Genomic DNA, 14,589 nt, shown 5'->3' on the forward strand with positions numbered 1-14,589 from the left:
CCGCCGGGAATAGGGCGGCCTATAAATAAAACAAATCTCAAATCCCAATCTCTTCTAACCGGTTCGGTAGATTTGACGAACCAGTTCTACCGAACTGGTGCGAACCGGTAGGAACCCACCTCTGATATGTACCCACAATCTGAATCACACCACAAAGGTAATTAAAATTAGCCTAGGAAGGTAAGGCTATGCTATACATGAATAAATAGCAGGGAGCGATCTCCTTGGTGGTACAAGCAACTAACAAACAAAGCTTTAAAGATCCAAGCGTAGCAAAGCCTTACCTATAAAATCCTACATGCCATAGGCTTTGATTACTCAAGGGATTCCCTATCTCCCATAACATTGCCTGCCTTATCTGGTCCTGCAGGGTTGCCAGTCTGGTTTCCTTCAATTAAAGAATATAATCTATGTGCACAGGTGTCAAACCTGCGGTGTCATGTTGCCATCATGTGACACTTCATAATGTTTTTTCCCTCCATGGAGCTGGGTTGGGCTGCCAGTTTGACACCGTTGATTGGGGATCTCCGAAGCACACCTTCTCGGTAGCAGTGCCTGTCTTCTGGAACTTGATTCCTCTTGAAATCTGGATGTCCCATGCTCTGCTGATGTTGAGGCGAGCAGTGAAGTCCTGGCTCTTCCACTAGGCCTTTGATGGTAGAGAATGAGATCCCTCTCTTCATTCTGTTTGCCACCCTTTTAACTTTATCTTTTATGCTTTATGGATTTTATTATAATTTCTTTGATTGTTGTAAGCCACCGAAAGTCACTGACAGTCAGATGGCATACGTGTTTAATGAAGTATGATTGCTTGCACAGTCAGCCAGATATTTAGACTGTGTTGCTATTTTATCCCTCTATCAAATCCTTCCCGAGGATCTGGGGTGGGTGTATGTCAGTGGTGGGTTTTTAAATTTTTTAGAACCTCTTCTGTAGGTGTGGCCTGCTTTGTGGGTGTGGCTTGCTGGCCATGTGACCAGATGGGAGTGGCTTGGCAGTCTTGTGACTGGGTGGGTGTGGCCAACTTGTAAAATGTGGTAAAACTCATTTAACAATGCTCTTGCTTAGCAACCAAAATGTTAGCTCAGAAACTCTGGCATTTGAAGCATGCAAGTCTTAAAGTTGTCAAGTTACAAGACCCTTGCATCCCTAACCCTTTAGAAAAAAAAAAACCCAAGGGTGTTCAAACTTGACAGCTTTAAGACTCGTGGACTTCAACTCCCAGAATTCCTCCTCCAGTCACATTGATTTGATTTGATTTGATTACATTTATATGCCGCCCTTTTCCCCAAAGGGGACTCAGGGCGGCTCACAATTCAAATCAGGGAAGGGGGGTACAGACAGGAAATAAAAAGATGAAACATAACAATACATAATTTAAAAACACACAACAGTCATACCATTCGAGGCGGGGGGCAACAGCTCTTTAGCCCCAGGCCTATCAGAACAGCCAGGTTTTAAGGGCTTTGCGGAAGGCCTGGAGGGTGGTGAGGGTATGAATCTCCACAGGGAGCTCATTCCAGAGGGTCGGAGCAGCCACAGAGAAGGCTCTCCTCCGGGTAGTCACCAGTCGGCATTGGCCGGCGGATGGAATTCGGAGGAGGCCTAATCTGTGGGATCTAATTGGTCTATTGGAGGTAATTGGCAGCAGGCGGTCTCTGAAGTACCCAGGTCCAATACCATGAAGGGCTTTATAAGTGACGACTAGCGCCTTGAAGCGTATCCGAAGACCAATAGGCAGCCAGTGCAGCTCGCGGAGGATAGGTGTTACGTGGGTGAACCGAGGTGCACCCACGATCGCTCGTGCGGCTGCATTCTGGACAAGCTGAAGTCTCCGAATGCTCTTCAAGGGCTGCCCCATGTAGAGCACATTGGCTCAGGAACTCTGGCATTGAAGTGTGAAAGTCTTAAAGCTGTCAAGTTATCAGACCCTTGCACCCCTAACCCTTTAGAAAAAACCTCCAGGGGTGTTCAAACTTGACAGCCTTAAGACAAGGAATAATGGATGGAAACTGACCAAATAGAGATTCAACCTAGAAATAAGGAGGAACTTTCTGACAGTGAGAACAAACAGCCAATGGAAGAGCTTGTCTTCGGAAGTTGAGGGACTTCATCACTTGAGACTTTCAAGAAGAGATTGGACTGCCATCTGTCAGAAATGGAGTAGCATCTCTTGCTTGAGTGGGTGGGGGGTGGACTAGATGGCCTATAAGGTCCTTTCCAACTCTCTTAATCTGTTAATCTGTTAAATGCATGAAATAATATTTAAAATGATCTTTACAGTCAGAAAAGGTTCTGAATGCAACAGAATGAATTTCTAACAGAAAAAAATGCAGAGCTGCTCATTTAGGGTGGAAAAAATCAAATGCATGTATAGGTAGGGGTAAAAAACATGGTTTAGTAAGAGTGTTTGGAAGTCCTGCCAATCAGAATAGTGGTTGATAACAAGCTGAATATGAATCAACAGTATAATGTGGTTGCAATAGATAAAATTCATTTTTACCTGTATCTAACAGAAATGTAATACCCAACTGATGAGAATAGTTCTTTATTCTGATTTGGTCAGATCCAACTTTGAAAACTGTGTTTTGTCCTCAATATTACTTGAAGGATTCAAACTAGGACAGATTCAGAAGAGAGCAGCTGGGATGATCAAGAGACGAGAAAGTAGAAAGTCATATGAAAAAGAAATAGAAGGAAATGGGAATGGTTAGCCTTGAGAAAAAGAAGCCCGAGGGGATGGGGGATATGATGGCACTCTTCAAACAGCTGGAAGGTTATCACCCAGAATGTCAAGATATTTTCTGTATTATTCCAGAACACAGGATTTAAATTGCAGGAATACAGGTTCTTATTGTAAGTTATTGGTGGGGGGAGAACCCTTCAATAGTGGGATTCAGCCAGTTCGCACCTATTCGGGAGAACCGGTTCTTAACTTTCTAAGAGGTTCAGAGAACTGGTTGTTGGAAGAAATCTCATTTTGGTTTTTTCCCACTTTACAGGGCTAATCCTGTAAGGAAGGCAGGAAGGAAACATTCTGGTGTTGTTTCTAGCTTAATCTTTATTGCCCTGCTTACAGAAACTGCCTCTCTGGTTAACCCTTATGACATTGTAACAGCTAAGGTGAAGCTCCCATTGATGTGAGTAATGTTGAGTTGGCCACGTCCACATAGTCACATGGCCACTAAGCCCCACCTACCCACCTGGTCATTAGGACAGAGAACCGGTTGTTAAATTATTTGAATCCCACCACTGAAACCCTTCCTAGGTTTAAGAATGATTCGACAGTGGAACATATTACTTAGAGACAGAGTGGAATCTGCTTCACTGGTTGTGTTCAAGCAGAAGACAGACAGATGTCTATTTGGAAGCCTTTCCTCAGAATCCCCATTCTAGGGAGGGGACTGGACTCAGTGGCTAAAACGCCCTCTTCCAATTCTGTGATCTGTGATTTCGTGTCATGACTGGGAACGGATGAAAGTGACAGGAACTCCTGCATTAGGCTACTTCAGCTATTCTTTAGGTTTGTCCATGCTTCATGAAGATGGTAGAAAGGGACTACTGCTTATATAGGACCACATAGTATCGCAATACTGATAGTATTTAAGCAATAGGGTCTTTCCAACATCTGCCAAACATTCCTCTGTTCTCTCTCTCTTTCTCTCTCTCCAGTGGTGGGTTCCTACTGGTTCGGACTGGTTTGGGCAAACCGGTAGAGGTTTGGCAGTCTGGATTGCTGGAACAGGCAGCAACCCAGGTCTGCCATGCCCCCAAACCGGGTCTCCTGGCGGCATCATAGGCAGTGCCATAGATGGCGCAATGAGGGACATGGAGTTCCAAGAAGAACTAAATAGGTTGCCTCTCCACAGTAGGGACAGAATCAAACAGGGTGTGTGGGAATCGGCAAGATCTCTAAATGACCTTCCCAAAACAAAGAATAGCTTTCTTCAGAGCCAGATTTAACATTCTTCCTTCCTCACTCCTCCAGGGAGGTATAAGAGAACACCTATAGCAGAACGCGTTTGTATATGTGGTAAAGGAGAAGTGGAAGATAATTCACATGTTCTGTTACACTGCGAGCTACACAGAGCTTGTAGGTCTGCACATATTCTCCCCTTGTTAGAGAGATTGCCAGGGAGGGCAGACCATTTTTATCTAGGCTTCCTCCTCCAGGACACTAACCCGGTTACCACGTATGCAGTGGCAAAGTTCTGCGCGGCTGCAATGTCCATAAGAAAAAAATTGGCTACAGAAGTATAGCACCATCTTGTACCAATTATCTGGACATATCTCTAAAAATCTTTGGACCATTATGTTATTATCCACTTTTAATGTCAATACTTTTTAATTATATTTTAATGTTAGTATTTTTTGATATAGTGTAAAAACTAATGTGTATTGCTGGTCTTTGACCGTAATAAAGATTTTACTTACTTCCATAGATGGCGCCAACATGTTTTTTTTTTTTTGCTTCTGCACATGCGCAGAACAATTTTTATTTCAGTTATGGTCAAATGTGCATGCGCGCACTGAACTGGCAGTAATGCCATCAGCAACCCACCCCTGTCCTGCAGATTCCTATGTAAGATTTCACTAAGGTAACTTGCGCTCTACATGGGGCTGCCCTTGAAGAGTGTTCGAAGACTTCAGCTAGTCCAGAACACAGCCGCGCGAGCGATTGTGGGTGCACCTAGGTACGCCCACGTTACACCCATCCTCCGCGAGCTGCACTGGCTGCCTATTGGTCTCCGGACGCGCTTCAAGGTGCTAGTTGTTACTTATAAAGCCCTGCATGACATCGGACCTGAGAGACCGCCTCCTGCCAATTACTTCCCAAAGACCGATTCGATCGCACAGATTAGGCCTTCTCCGGATTCCATCTGCCAGCCAATGTCGGCTGGCAACCTCCAAGGGGAGAGCCTTCTCTGTTGCAGCTCCAGCCCTCTGGAACGACTTCCCCGTGGAGATCCGGACCCTTACTGCCCTCCCTGCCTTCCGTAAAGCTACTAAATCCTGGCTGTTCCGGCAGGCCTGGGACTGTTGAAGTATCCAGCCTCACTTTAACTATGAATGTTGTTGTATTTTAAACTGTTGTATTGTCTTACTTATCCCCTTTCTCTTTTTATTGTAAGCCGCCCGGAGTCCTTCGGGAGTGGGCGGCATACAAAACTAATAATAAACTAAACTAAACTAGTCTTAATCCCAGCAACCAAATTCTGCTTCTTTATCATGGGATAATGCTGAATAATGCTTCTATATAAATCAAAGTAACTGGCCAAATAGGCTTAAGGCAACAGCCCCAATGCTAAGACAAGAGAAGATGTCAGTCATGGACTTACTTGGACTTAATCTTCGTAAATGTCAACGTCCACAAGGCAGTGACCATTGCATTGTGAAGGCCAAAGGCAGAACGTCACGGATTACAGAGTTGTTTATCCGTGTGTTGTCCTGCCATTGGATTCTCAGCTTGTTTCACGGTTCCGTCGCCACGGGAACCAACACTCCCCATTTATCCGGGCTTGTGACCGGCTATGGTTTCCCATAGGCTGGGTTATGTCAGTCATGGGTTGTAAAGGGAAAACTACACAAAAATCATTTTATTAACCAATCACTTTCTAAGGTCACTATGGAAAATAAAGTGCAGCCTGGTAGAAATATAAAGATTCTTTTTTCATACCAATCAAAAACATTTGTATCTGGAACCTGGTGTTAACATTTCATGAAAAATTCATTGTTTTTTATTTCCCAATCCACACTCCGAAATAAGAATGCCATATTATGATGAACATTGATTTCTTCTTTCAATGAAAAGTGAGTGGTACAGACTTGAGATTCAGTTTCATGCTTATTTGATTTACGATTGGTTGTAATGTTTTATGTTTGACTATCATCAGAGGCCTTCACTAGAGATAACTAAGATCTTTTAATGACAAGATTAAATTAGAAGCAAAAGAAAAAAGAATAAAAAAAACTAACCCTGAATCTAAGAGGTCTTTCAAAACCAGAACAGGGTTGTTATTGTTGTTAAATTTATGATGACCATCCACTCCAAAAGACTTGTTATTTGTACCGTGATAATATTCCTGTGGCTATTAATATTGTGGTTAAATCAATAGGGTTCTGTAAACAAGTACAACATACTTGTTCATACTTTCCATCAAGTAATTGAGAAATCCCTCCTCAAATCCTATGCTTCCACCTTATGGCAGAAAGGTATTTCTGGGAGGGATATATGACAAATGCCAAGAGTATAATCAAGGATCATCCATGGAGTGAAGGTCATCACAGCTGCCCAGAGATCTATATTGGAGAGTGATACGGGAAAATACTGGGAATGGATTATTAGTTTAATAAAAACAGCAAAGGCATAATTTCATGCTGTATGTAAAATGGCCTTATAAACTACACCTGTATTTTAGCAAAGTAAGACAAAAACCAAATAAAACACTCACAACCCACATGTGGAGGTTACAGTGGTTGATGTTATAGTGCCTTAGGATCTTCACCCTGCACTCAACATCCTGTTGGGGAAGAATTTCAGAGTATTAATGGTGTTTATGATGCAGACAGATTAGGGCCTTTGGGATGTCTAGTTCCTGATGTTGCCATGCAGGAAAAGAAAATCTGAAGCTGCAAAGATAACCACGTTGGAAATATGGAACATAAAAACATGATAATGGAAGATGTCCCCATTGGGAAAGATGAAACGAATCAGCTACAGAATCAGAAAGTCAAGCTGATTATTAACCAGGACATGAAAATCCAGGAAGCAACATTGTTGAATGTATTTGGGTACAATATATTCAAAAATCAAATAATATAAGTTAGACTTTACGGATAACCCTTTAATATGACACTTATTTAAGTTTATGCTCCAACTTTTGAGGCAGAAGACAAGGAGATTGACAAGTTTTACGATGAAGCTCTGTCTCAGTTTCATGTGCTGAGTTTGAGACGGCAAAAATGAAGTCAAAAAGAGTAAGGAAGACAACATACTTGGGCTGTGAGGCCTAGGAAACAGAAATGAAGCAGAACACTTGATCCGTTTCTGCCACTCTAATGATTTCTTAATTCTTCAAAACCCCAAAATAATGCCTATATAAATAGCCATTATCTAATGGGGCACTCACAAGTCAAATTAAACTATGTTGTTGTGGTAGTTCCAGAAGGTAGAAGACTTCAATTATAAAAGTAAAACATGGCCAGATGTTGCAATCACACGGAAGTTCAAAATCAAGCTAAAATGAAAGAACAGTGTCAACCAATTTCCAAAATATGTTGTTCAATGCATACAGACTAGCATTGTTCACAGAGTCGCTAAATCCAGTGTCAAGTTTCCAGTTTCCCTTCCCTTGTAACAACTCCTAATTCCCACATCTCTCTTTTTTGCCCAATGCTGCTACAGTCTTATCCCTATTCTGGTGGCGCAGCGGTTAGAAGGTAATATCACAAGCAAACTCTGCCCACAGCCCAGTGGTGGGTTTCAAAAAAAATTCGAACCTACTCTGTGGGTGTGGCCTCCTTTGTGGGAGTGGCTTGCCGGCCATGTGAACTGGTGGGAGTGGCTTGCCGGCCATGTGTTTTCTTTCATTCTCTCTCTCTCTTTCCTTCCTTTTGTCTCTCTGTCCCTTTTTCCTTTTTTTCTTTCATGTCTCTCTCACTTTTTCTTTCTTTTTTTCTTTATTTCTTACTTCCTTTCTTTCTCTTTCTCTCTCTGTGTGAGTCTGTCTGTCTGTCTGTGTGAGTCTGTCTGTCTGTCTGTCTGTGTCTGTGTGTCAGTGGTGGGTTTCAAAATTTTTTGGAACCTCTTCTGTAGGTGTGGCCTGCTTTCCAGGTCCACTGGTAGAACCTATTCTAACCGGTTTGGTAGATTTGACAAACCAGTTCTACTGAATAGGTGCGAACTGGTAGGAACCCACCTCTTCCACAGCCTGAAGTTTGATCCTGATGAAGCTCAAGGTTGAATCAGCCTTCCATACTTCTGAGATTGGTAAAATGAGGACCCAGATTGTTGGGAGAAATATGCTGATATTGTGAACTGCCCAGAGAGTGATGCAAAGTTCTATGGGGTGGTATATAAATCTAAGTCTTATTGTTATTCCCCACTATTTACTTGATCTTTCTTACTTCTGAATGCATTTTCAATCAGGGATGGAAAGAATGGAATTGAATTTTGGGTGAACTTATAGGGACAAGCCATCCTATGTATATCCAATCCATTCTTCTCTCTGTTATGAATCTTGCCTACTCAAAATATGTAAATTGGACTTACAGTAGTATTTGCATGGTATTTCACTCACTAAAGAAAACAATTTCTGAGACACTGAGAGCAAATGTTTCTTCTATATAGAGTATTTCACCCATCTCTGATGGTAACCTCATATTGTGAGAAATATTTCTATCAATATCTATATATCTAGATCTATCTAGATCTAATATCAGACACACACAGACACACACACACACACCAAAATCATGGATGCACCTTACTAAATTCAGAAGGAACTAATTTTCAAATAAGTATGCATAAAAACAGAACATTAACAGCTAGCAACATTTTTTTTGCTGAGATTTATTTCAGCTGTTCTGCAATATATCCCATCATACTAGAATTGTTAATATTTCTTTGTGTATTTGCTGCTGAAAGAAGAATATTAAAGTAGTTCTCTCTCCTGTGGTCTACCGCTTTTACTATGTTGACTGATATTTTAATAATTGAGTATCTGCCTCTTTTCCCAAGATATTTCCTAACACACGTAAGTCCTTTTTATTATTCAGGTTCAAAGAAAGAGTTTCTTCAATTAGATTTGATTTAGGATTTAGGATGTAAAAGAGCACACTTTTTCTCCTCTGACCTTCTTAAGGAAGTTATCGTTAGAAAAAGGAGCTATGGCTTCCATCTCCTCCACCCTCCTCAAAAATATGCTGATAAAATTTTGGGAAATTCTTATTCATGATTCTGAAGCATAACTTGGCAAAGAACATTCAAATGCTGCATTGCAAAAGTAAATAGACAATATCTTGTAAACCACCATTATAACCACCATATCTTTGGCTTATGACACAATGGTCATGACAATAGGCAGGTGACTTTTCATGTAACTTTCGCTATGGAAAATTTGCATACTATTGGGTCAATCCCCTATCTGCAGATCAATAATCTATTCTGCTCCCAACTTCCACCACTAAAAATCACATAAAAATTTAGATCTCATACAGAAACACTGAAATATCATGAATACTTGCATAAGAATGGCCAAAATGTTGTGAGATTTCAATGAAGAAAGAAAAAAGAAAAGCAAAATAAAAGAATAATTTAAAAATTCCCAACACGCATAAATTTCTAATCGGGGCTGGACCTTAACAATAAGGTTAACAGCCCCAGACCTGCCGGAATAGCCAGGTTTTAACAGCTTTCCTGAAGGCCATGAGAGTGGGTATGGTCCGGATCTCCGGGGGTAGCTCATTCCAAAGGGTCAGAGCAGCAACAGACAAGGCTCTCCTCCGAGGAGCCGCCAGCCGACATTGTCTGGTTGACGGCATCTGAAGGAGGCCCACCCTGTGGGATCTTACTGGCCGCTGGGAGGTGTGTCGCAGTAGACGGTCTCGCAGGTATGCTGGCCCTAAGCCATGTAGGGCTTCAAAGGTAATAACCAACACCTTGAATTGCATCCGGAGACCAATTGGCAGCCAGTGCAGCTTGCGGAGGATAGGTGTAATATGGGTGTATCTCGGTACACCCAATATCGCTCGTGCGGCTGCATTCTGGACTAGTTGCAGTCTCCGAACACTTTTCAAGGATAGCCCCATGTAGAGCGCATTGCAATAATTGAGACTTGAGGTGACAAGGGCCTGAGTGACCATATGAAGTGCCCCCCTGTCCAAGTAGGGCCGCAATTGGTGTACCAGGCAAACCTGGGCAAAGGACCCCCTGGTCACAGCCGACAGATGGTGTTCAAGTGTCAGCTGCGAATCCAGGAGGACCCCCAAATTGCGAGCCCTCTCTGAGGGGTGTAAATTTTCACCCCCCAGGCTCAAGGACGGACTGTCTGAACTGTCCCTCGGGGGCAACATCCAAAGCCACTCGGTCTCGTTGGGATTGAGTACCAATTTGTTCATCCCCATCCAGATCCTGACAGCTTCAGGAATGAGTTGTTAATTGAAAGAACATAAACTTTGTTCAGTTCAGTCCTCAATTCTCCTGATCGAGCAATCTAAAAGCCCACAGAGCATTTGCCATTCAGGGGAAACAAATAATATTGAAGTAGAGGGGAGGGGACTAATGATTTGACTTGATATAAAGCAGCATCCCAGATTCCTTCTTCTCCATAATGCAGCTGAGATATTGATGGAAAGCATGAATAAGCACCACTTGTTTATTTAGAGTTGGCTTTTTAACTAGACCCCCCCCCCCCAAAGCAATGCACAATATGAATACAATAATAATTATGGATGCCAGCTGGAGAAAGGCTGCTATATGGTTTTAAAGGTTAATACCAGCCCAATCAATAAAGCCCAGAAACTGTGTGATAACTACTAGAACATGTTCAATAATCGTTTAATGTGTTCCATACAGTTTGCCCTGAATCAAATTATAGACCAATTGAATTTCTAAGATGTTTTCAAGGGCATCTCGCTTCCTCCCTGTCTCCATCACCAATTTTATTGGTTTTGGGCTGCTGTAACCTCCTCACTTGGCCAGAAGTTCGAATTGTTCACTTCTGATCATTTGCCAGAAGGTGTTTAAAAAAAAAAAAAAAAGGCCTATGAGCCAGATTGCCAGCTTCCTATACATTTGTGTGAAATACCCCCAAGAGTCATTGACACAATTGTATTTTCTATTGTAAAATTGGTCTGTAGAATCATAAATACCAGATACTCACTTTCAACCGAAACCTTTTCTCCTAATTTGTTTAATATTTTATTATTCATTAAACCGATTATCAATCAAAATCATATTGAATTAAATAAAATGTTCCATTTCCCGATGTATCTGCCCTAAGTGCTTCATGCTATAAAATCTAAGTCAAGTTAACAGTTTTTAAAAACAACAAATCACATATACAATGAAACATGCATGAAAACAACTGGAATTTGATTTTAGTCTGGTAAGATTCTGATAAAATGATGTAATTGTCTCTTGATATTAAAATGTTGTTATGTAAAAACCCAGAGAAGTAATGGATCTCTCTCTCTCTCTCTCTCTCTCTCTCTCTCCCTTCCTCTCTCTCTCTCCATCCCTCCCTCCCCTCTCTCTCCCTCCCTCCCTCTCCGTCCCCCCTCTCCCTCCCTCTCTCCCTCCCTCCCTCCCTCCCTCCCTCTCTCTCTCTCTCTCTCTCTCTCTCTCTCTCTCTCTCTCTCGTATCAGTTTTATTCCTACATTCTCCTTATCAGCATCGGAAGACTGAGTTGTGTATAATTTGCTTGTAGAAGATCGTTCTTCAGATACCCTGACCAGAGACCATTTGGGGGTTTACAGCACAATGTCTCTTCCATCTTGGTGAATCACCATTATTGAACAATGACACAGAGAACATTAAGAAAAAAAAATATTCTTCTGAGATTAAGCAAGAAGATGGCACTCGAGTTATACCTGAGAGTTAAGTAGTAAAGTTTTATGTCCCACAATACAATCTTCATTGGGCCGAGAGAGGTTTCTATTTTGTGATAAAGAATGAAATGGAATGGAACTGCTGTCCCAAAAGCTGACAGCTCTGGTAGCTGAATCTTTCCTCGGTAATGAAGATAGTCCTTCCACCACACCTGAATGCATCTGAAGAAACACATGTCAGATCATGTGGCACTCAGGTATCTTCTAGCAACTTGCAATTACTTTCTAGTCTCAGTTTCCACTTCACATTTCTTAATTGGAGGAGTGACTTCAGTCCCAATTCACATTAGTCTGGTAGGATGTAATCCAGAGTCACAGGAGGGAGGAGGTTTCCCCACCCCCACCCCCAGGGACGAAAGAGACAACATAGCTTGGAATCTTAAGTAAGTAAGCAGTTTACAGGTATATCCAATAGGTGTGCAGGTAAAGTGGTTTAGCCTAGCAAGATTTCTCTCTGTAGAAACTACTTTGAATTAACGACTACTCTGAATTAAGACTTTTGTGGCATTGTTGTTTCCTTGAGCCTGAGAATTCCTGTGTTTGTAGTAGCAAACATAACAGGGCTTCATTAAAATAGATGTAAGGTTAAAGAGTTCCGTGGGAATTAGATTAGATTACCTGTAGCCAGGGCCGGATTTTCCTATAGGCTAACTAGGCTTCAGTTATGAAGTTACAGGAGATAATTGCACTCAGCTGGTGGTAATTAGGCTCCTTTCAAGACTATAAAAGGAATGCTTGTGCACACGTCCCTTTTGCAGGAGTCAATGCATTCACTAAAGTTGGAGAACTTTTGTGGCTAGCTTGGCAGGCTGAATTGCTGCCAAGGCTTATCTGTGCTGGATTGCTGCCAAGGACCTGTCTGTCTGTTAATAAATTCCTTGAAGTATCTTTGTCTCGGCGTGCTTTGGTGTGCAACGACGGGGGTCAGAACACCAGCCTAAAGATGGACGGCATGAAAAACTAAAATTTCATTTATTTATTTATTAAATCTATGTGCCACCTATCTCACTGTGACTGGGACAACATTTCAGCCAAGCTCCACCTTAACTGGCTTACTATTAGTATGCCCAGAATCTTACTTTTACAGTTTTTATTATTCTTTTTCAAAAATTCCTTTTGGAAATCTGCGCTTGATGAGTCGCCAGCTATGTTGACACATTGCAAGGTCTGTGGAGTGTTGATTGCTATATTTGGAAATATTATTTCCCCAGACATGTGGATGGCACCTATTTTCATTCCATGGGGGTGCGCACACACCCAGGCATGCTTGATGGGATACTAATGCATTTCATTTATTTCATTTATTTCATTTATTTCATTTATTTCATTTATTTCATTTATTTCATTTATTTCATTTATTTCATTTATTTCATTTGTATGCCGCCCTTTTCCCCGAGGGGGACTCAGGGCGGCTCACAAGTTGAGCAAGGGAAAGGGGATACAGACAGTTTGACACCAACACAAAACAATACATAATTTAAAAGCGCAACAATCATACCATTCGAGATAGGGGCAACGGTTGTTTAGCCCCAGGCCTGTCGGAACAGCCAGGTTTTAAGGGCTTTGCGGAAGGCCTGGAGGGTGGTGAGGGTGCGAATCTCCACGGGGAATTCGTTCCAGAGGGTCGGAGCAGCCACAGAGAAGGCTCTCCTCCGGGTAGTCTCCAGTCGACACTGGCCGGCGGATGGAATTCGGAGGAGGCCTAATCTGTGGGATCTAATCGGTCTGGTGGAGGTAATTGCATCCCCCAATCCTTCACTCTGTGCCTTTTCACTAGCAGCTGCCTGTTTCTATGCGGCGAAATAAAAAAAACCTGCAATAAAACTGGAAGTTTTTATATCTTCCCCTCAAACAGCCTCCTTGAATAATCTGAGGGAAAACAGATTTATCATGTTTTAGTCCATTATGTCTGGAATTTTAAAATATGGACAGCAAAGAGCAATCCAATAGAGACGGAGAATCAGTAAAACGAAGACAAACTGAAGGTCAGATGTGACATTGCAAAATGTGTTTTGTGGCTCTCCCTTTTCTCTCTCTCTCTTTTTTTTTAAATCCAAAAGAAAAAAACGGGGAAAAGCAGTATTTAATTAATTTCAGTGTTTTGTGCCCTCTAAATATGGATATGACAGTCGCTCTCCATCCTCTTGTTTATGGCATACCAAAATCAATACCTGTTGCCTCAGTAAAATCTGACTCTGAGAGGACCTCCCCGCATGCAGTGTAACAATACTAATGGTCTTGTACTTTTTCCTCAGACAACCAGCACTGCCAATGCAATTTTGTTCCACTTTTCTGGCAGGCCATCTCCCAGCCACTCTGTAATTCAGTAGTCATATACCTTAGCCCCAAAGGCCTTTTTCCCCCACTTTCATTCTTAACTGTCCTTTTCCTCTTTGATGCTTCTTTGATCACTGTGACAACCCTCTAAATTTACTTTACCTTTAATCTTTTACTCAAAACAAATAAGAATTGCTTTCTTCCCTGTGGGAACTTTAAGTTAACCCTGTCAGGCCTGCAACGGTTCCTTTAAGAATCTTTGGCCTGCCACACTCTCATTAAGAGGGTGGGGGGGATTAGCAAGGGGTAGAATGTGTTGTTTTCAAAATAAAAAAACTTCCTTTCTTAGAAGCTCAAGGCCATCTTTTGTCTCCCAAACCTTTGCACCTGATCGGAAGCAGTTGGGCGTAAGTCAGAGGTGGGTTCCTACCAGTTCTCACCTATTCGGTAGAACCGGTTCGTCAAAATCTACCAAACCGGTTAGAAGAGGTTCCACCAGTGGACCCAGAAAGCAGGCCACACCTACAGAAGAGGTTCCAAAAAATTTTGAAACCCACCACTGCTACACACACACACACACACACACACACACACACACACAGAGAGAGAGAGAGAGAGAGAGAGAGAGAGAGAGAGAGAGAGAGAGAGAGAGAGAGAGAGAGGAAGAAATAAATAAATTTAAAAAAAGAAAAAGAAAGAAA

This window comes from Thamnophis sirtalis, unplaced genomic scaffold, assembly GCF_051295495.1.
Source record: "Thamnophis sirtalis isolate CommonGarterSnake01/CBP01778 unplaced genomic scaffold, rThaSir2_p1.2 scaffold_7, whole genome shotgun sequence".
In the NCBI taxonomy this organism is placed as follows: domain Eukaryota; kingdom Metazoa; phylum Chordata; class Lepidosauria; order Squamata; family Natricidae; genus Thamnophis; species Thamnophis sirtalis.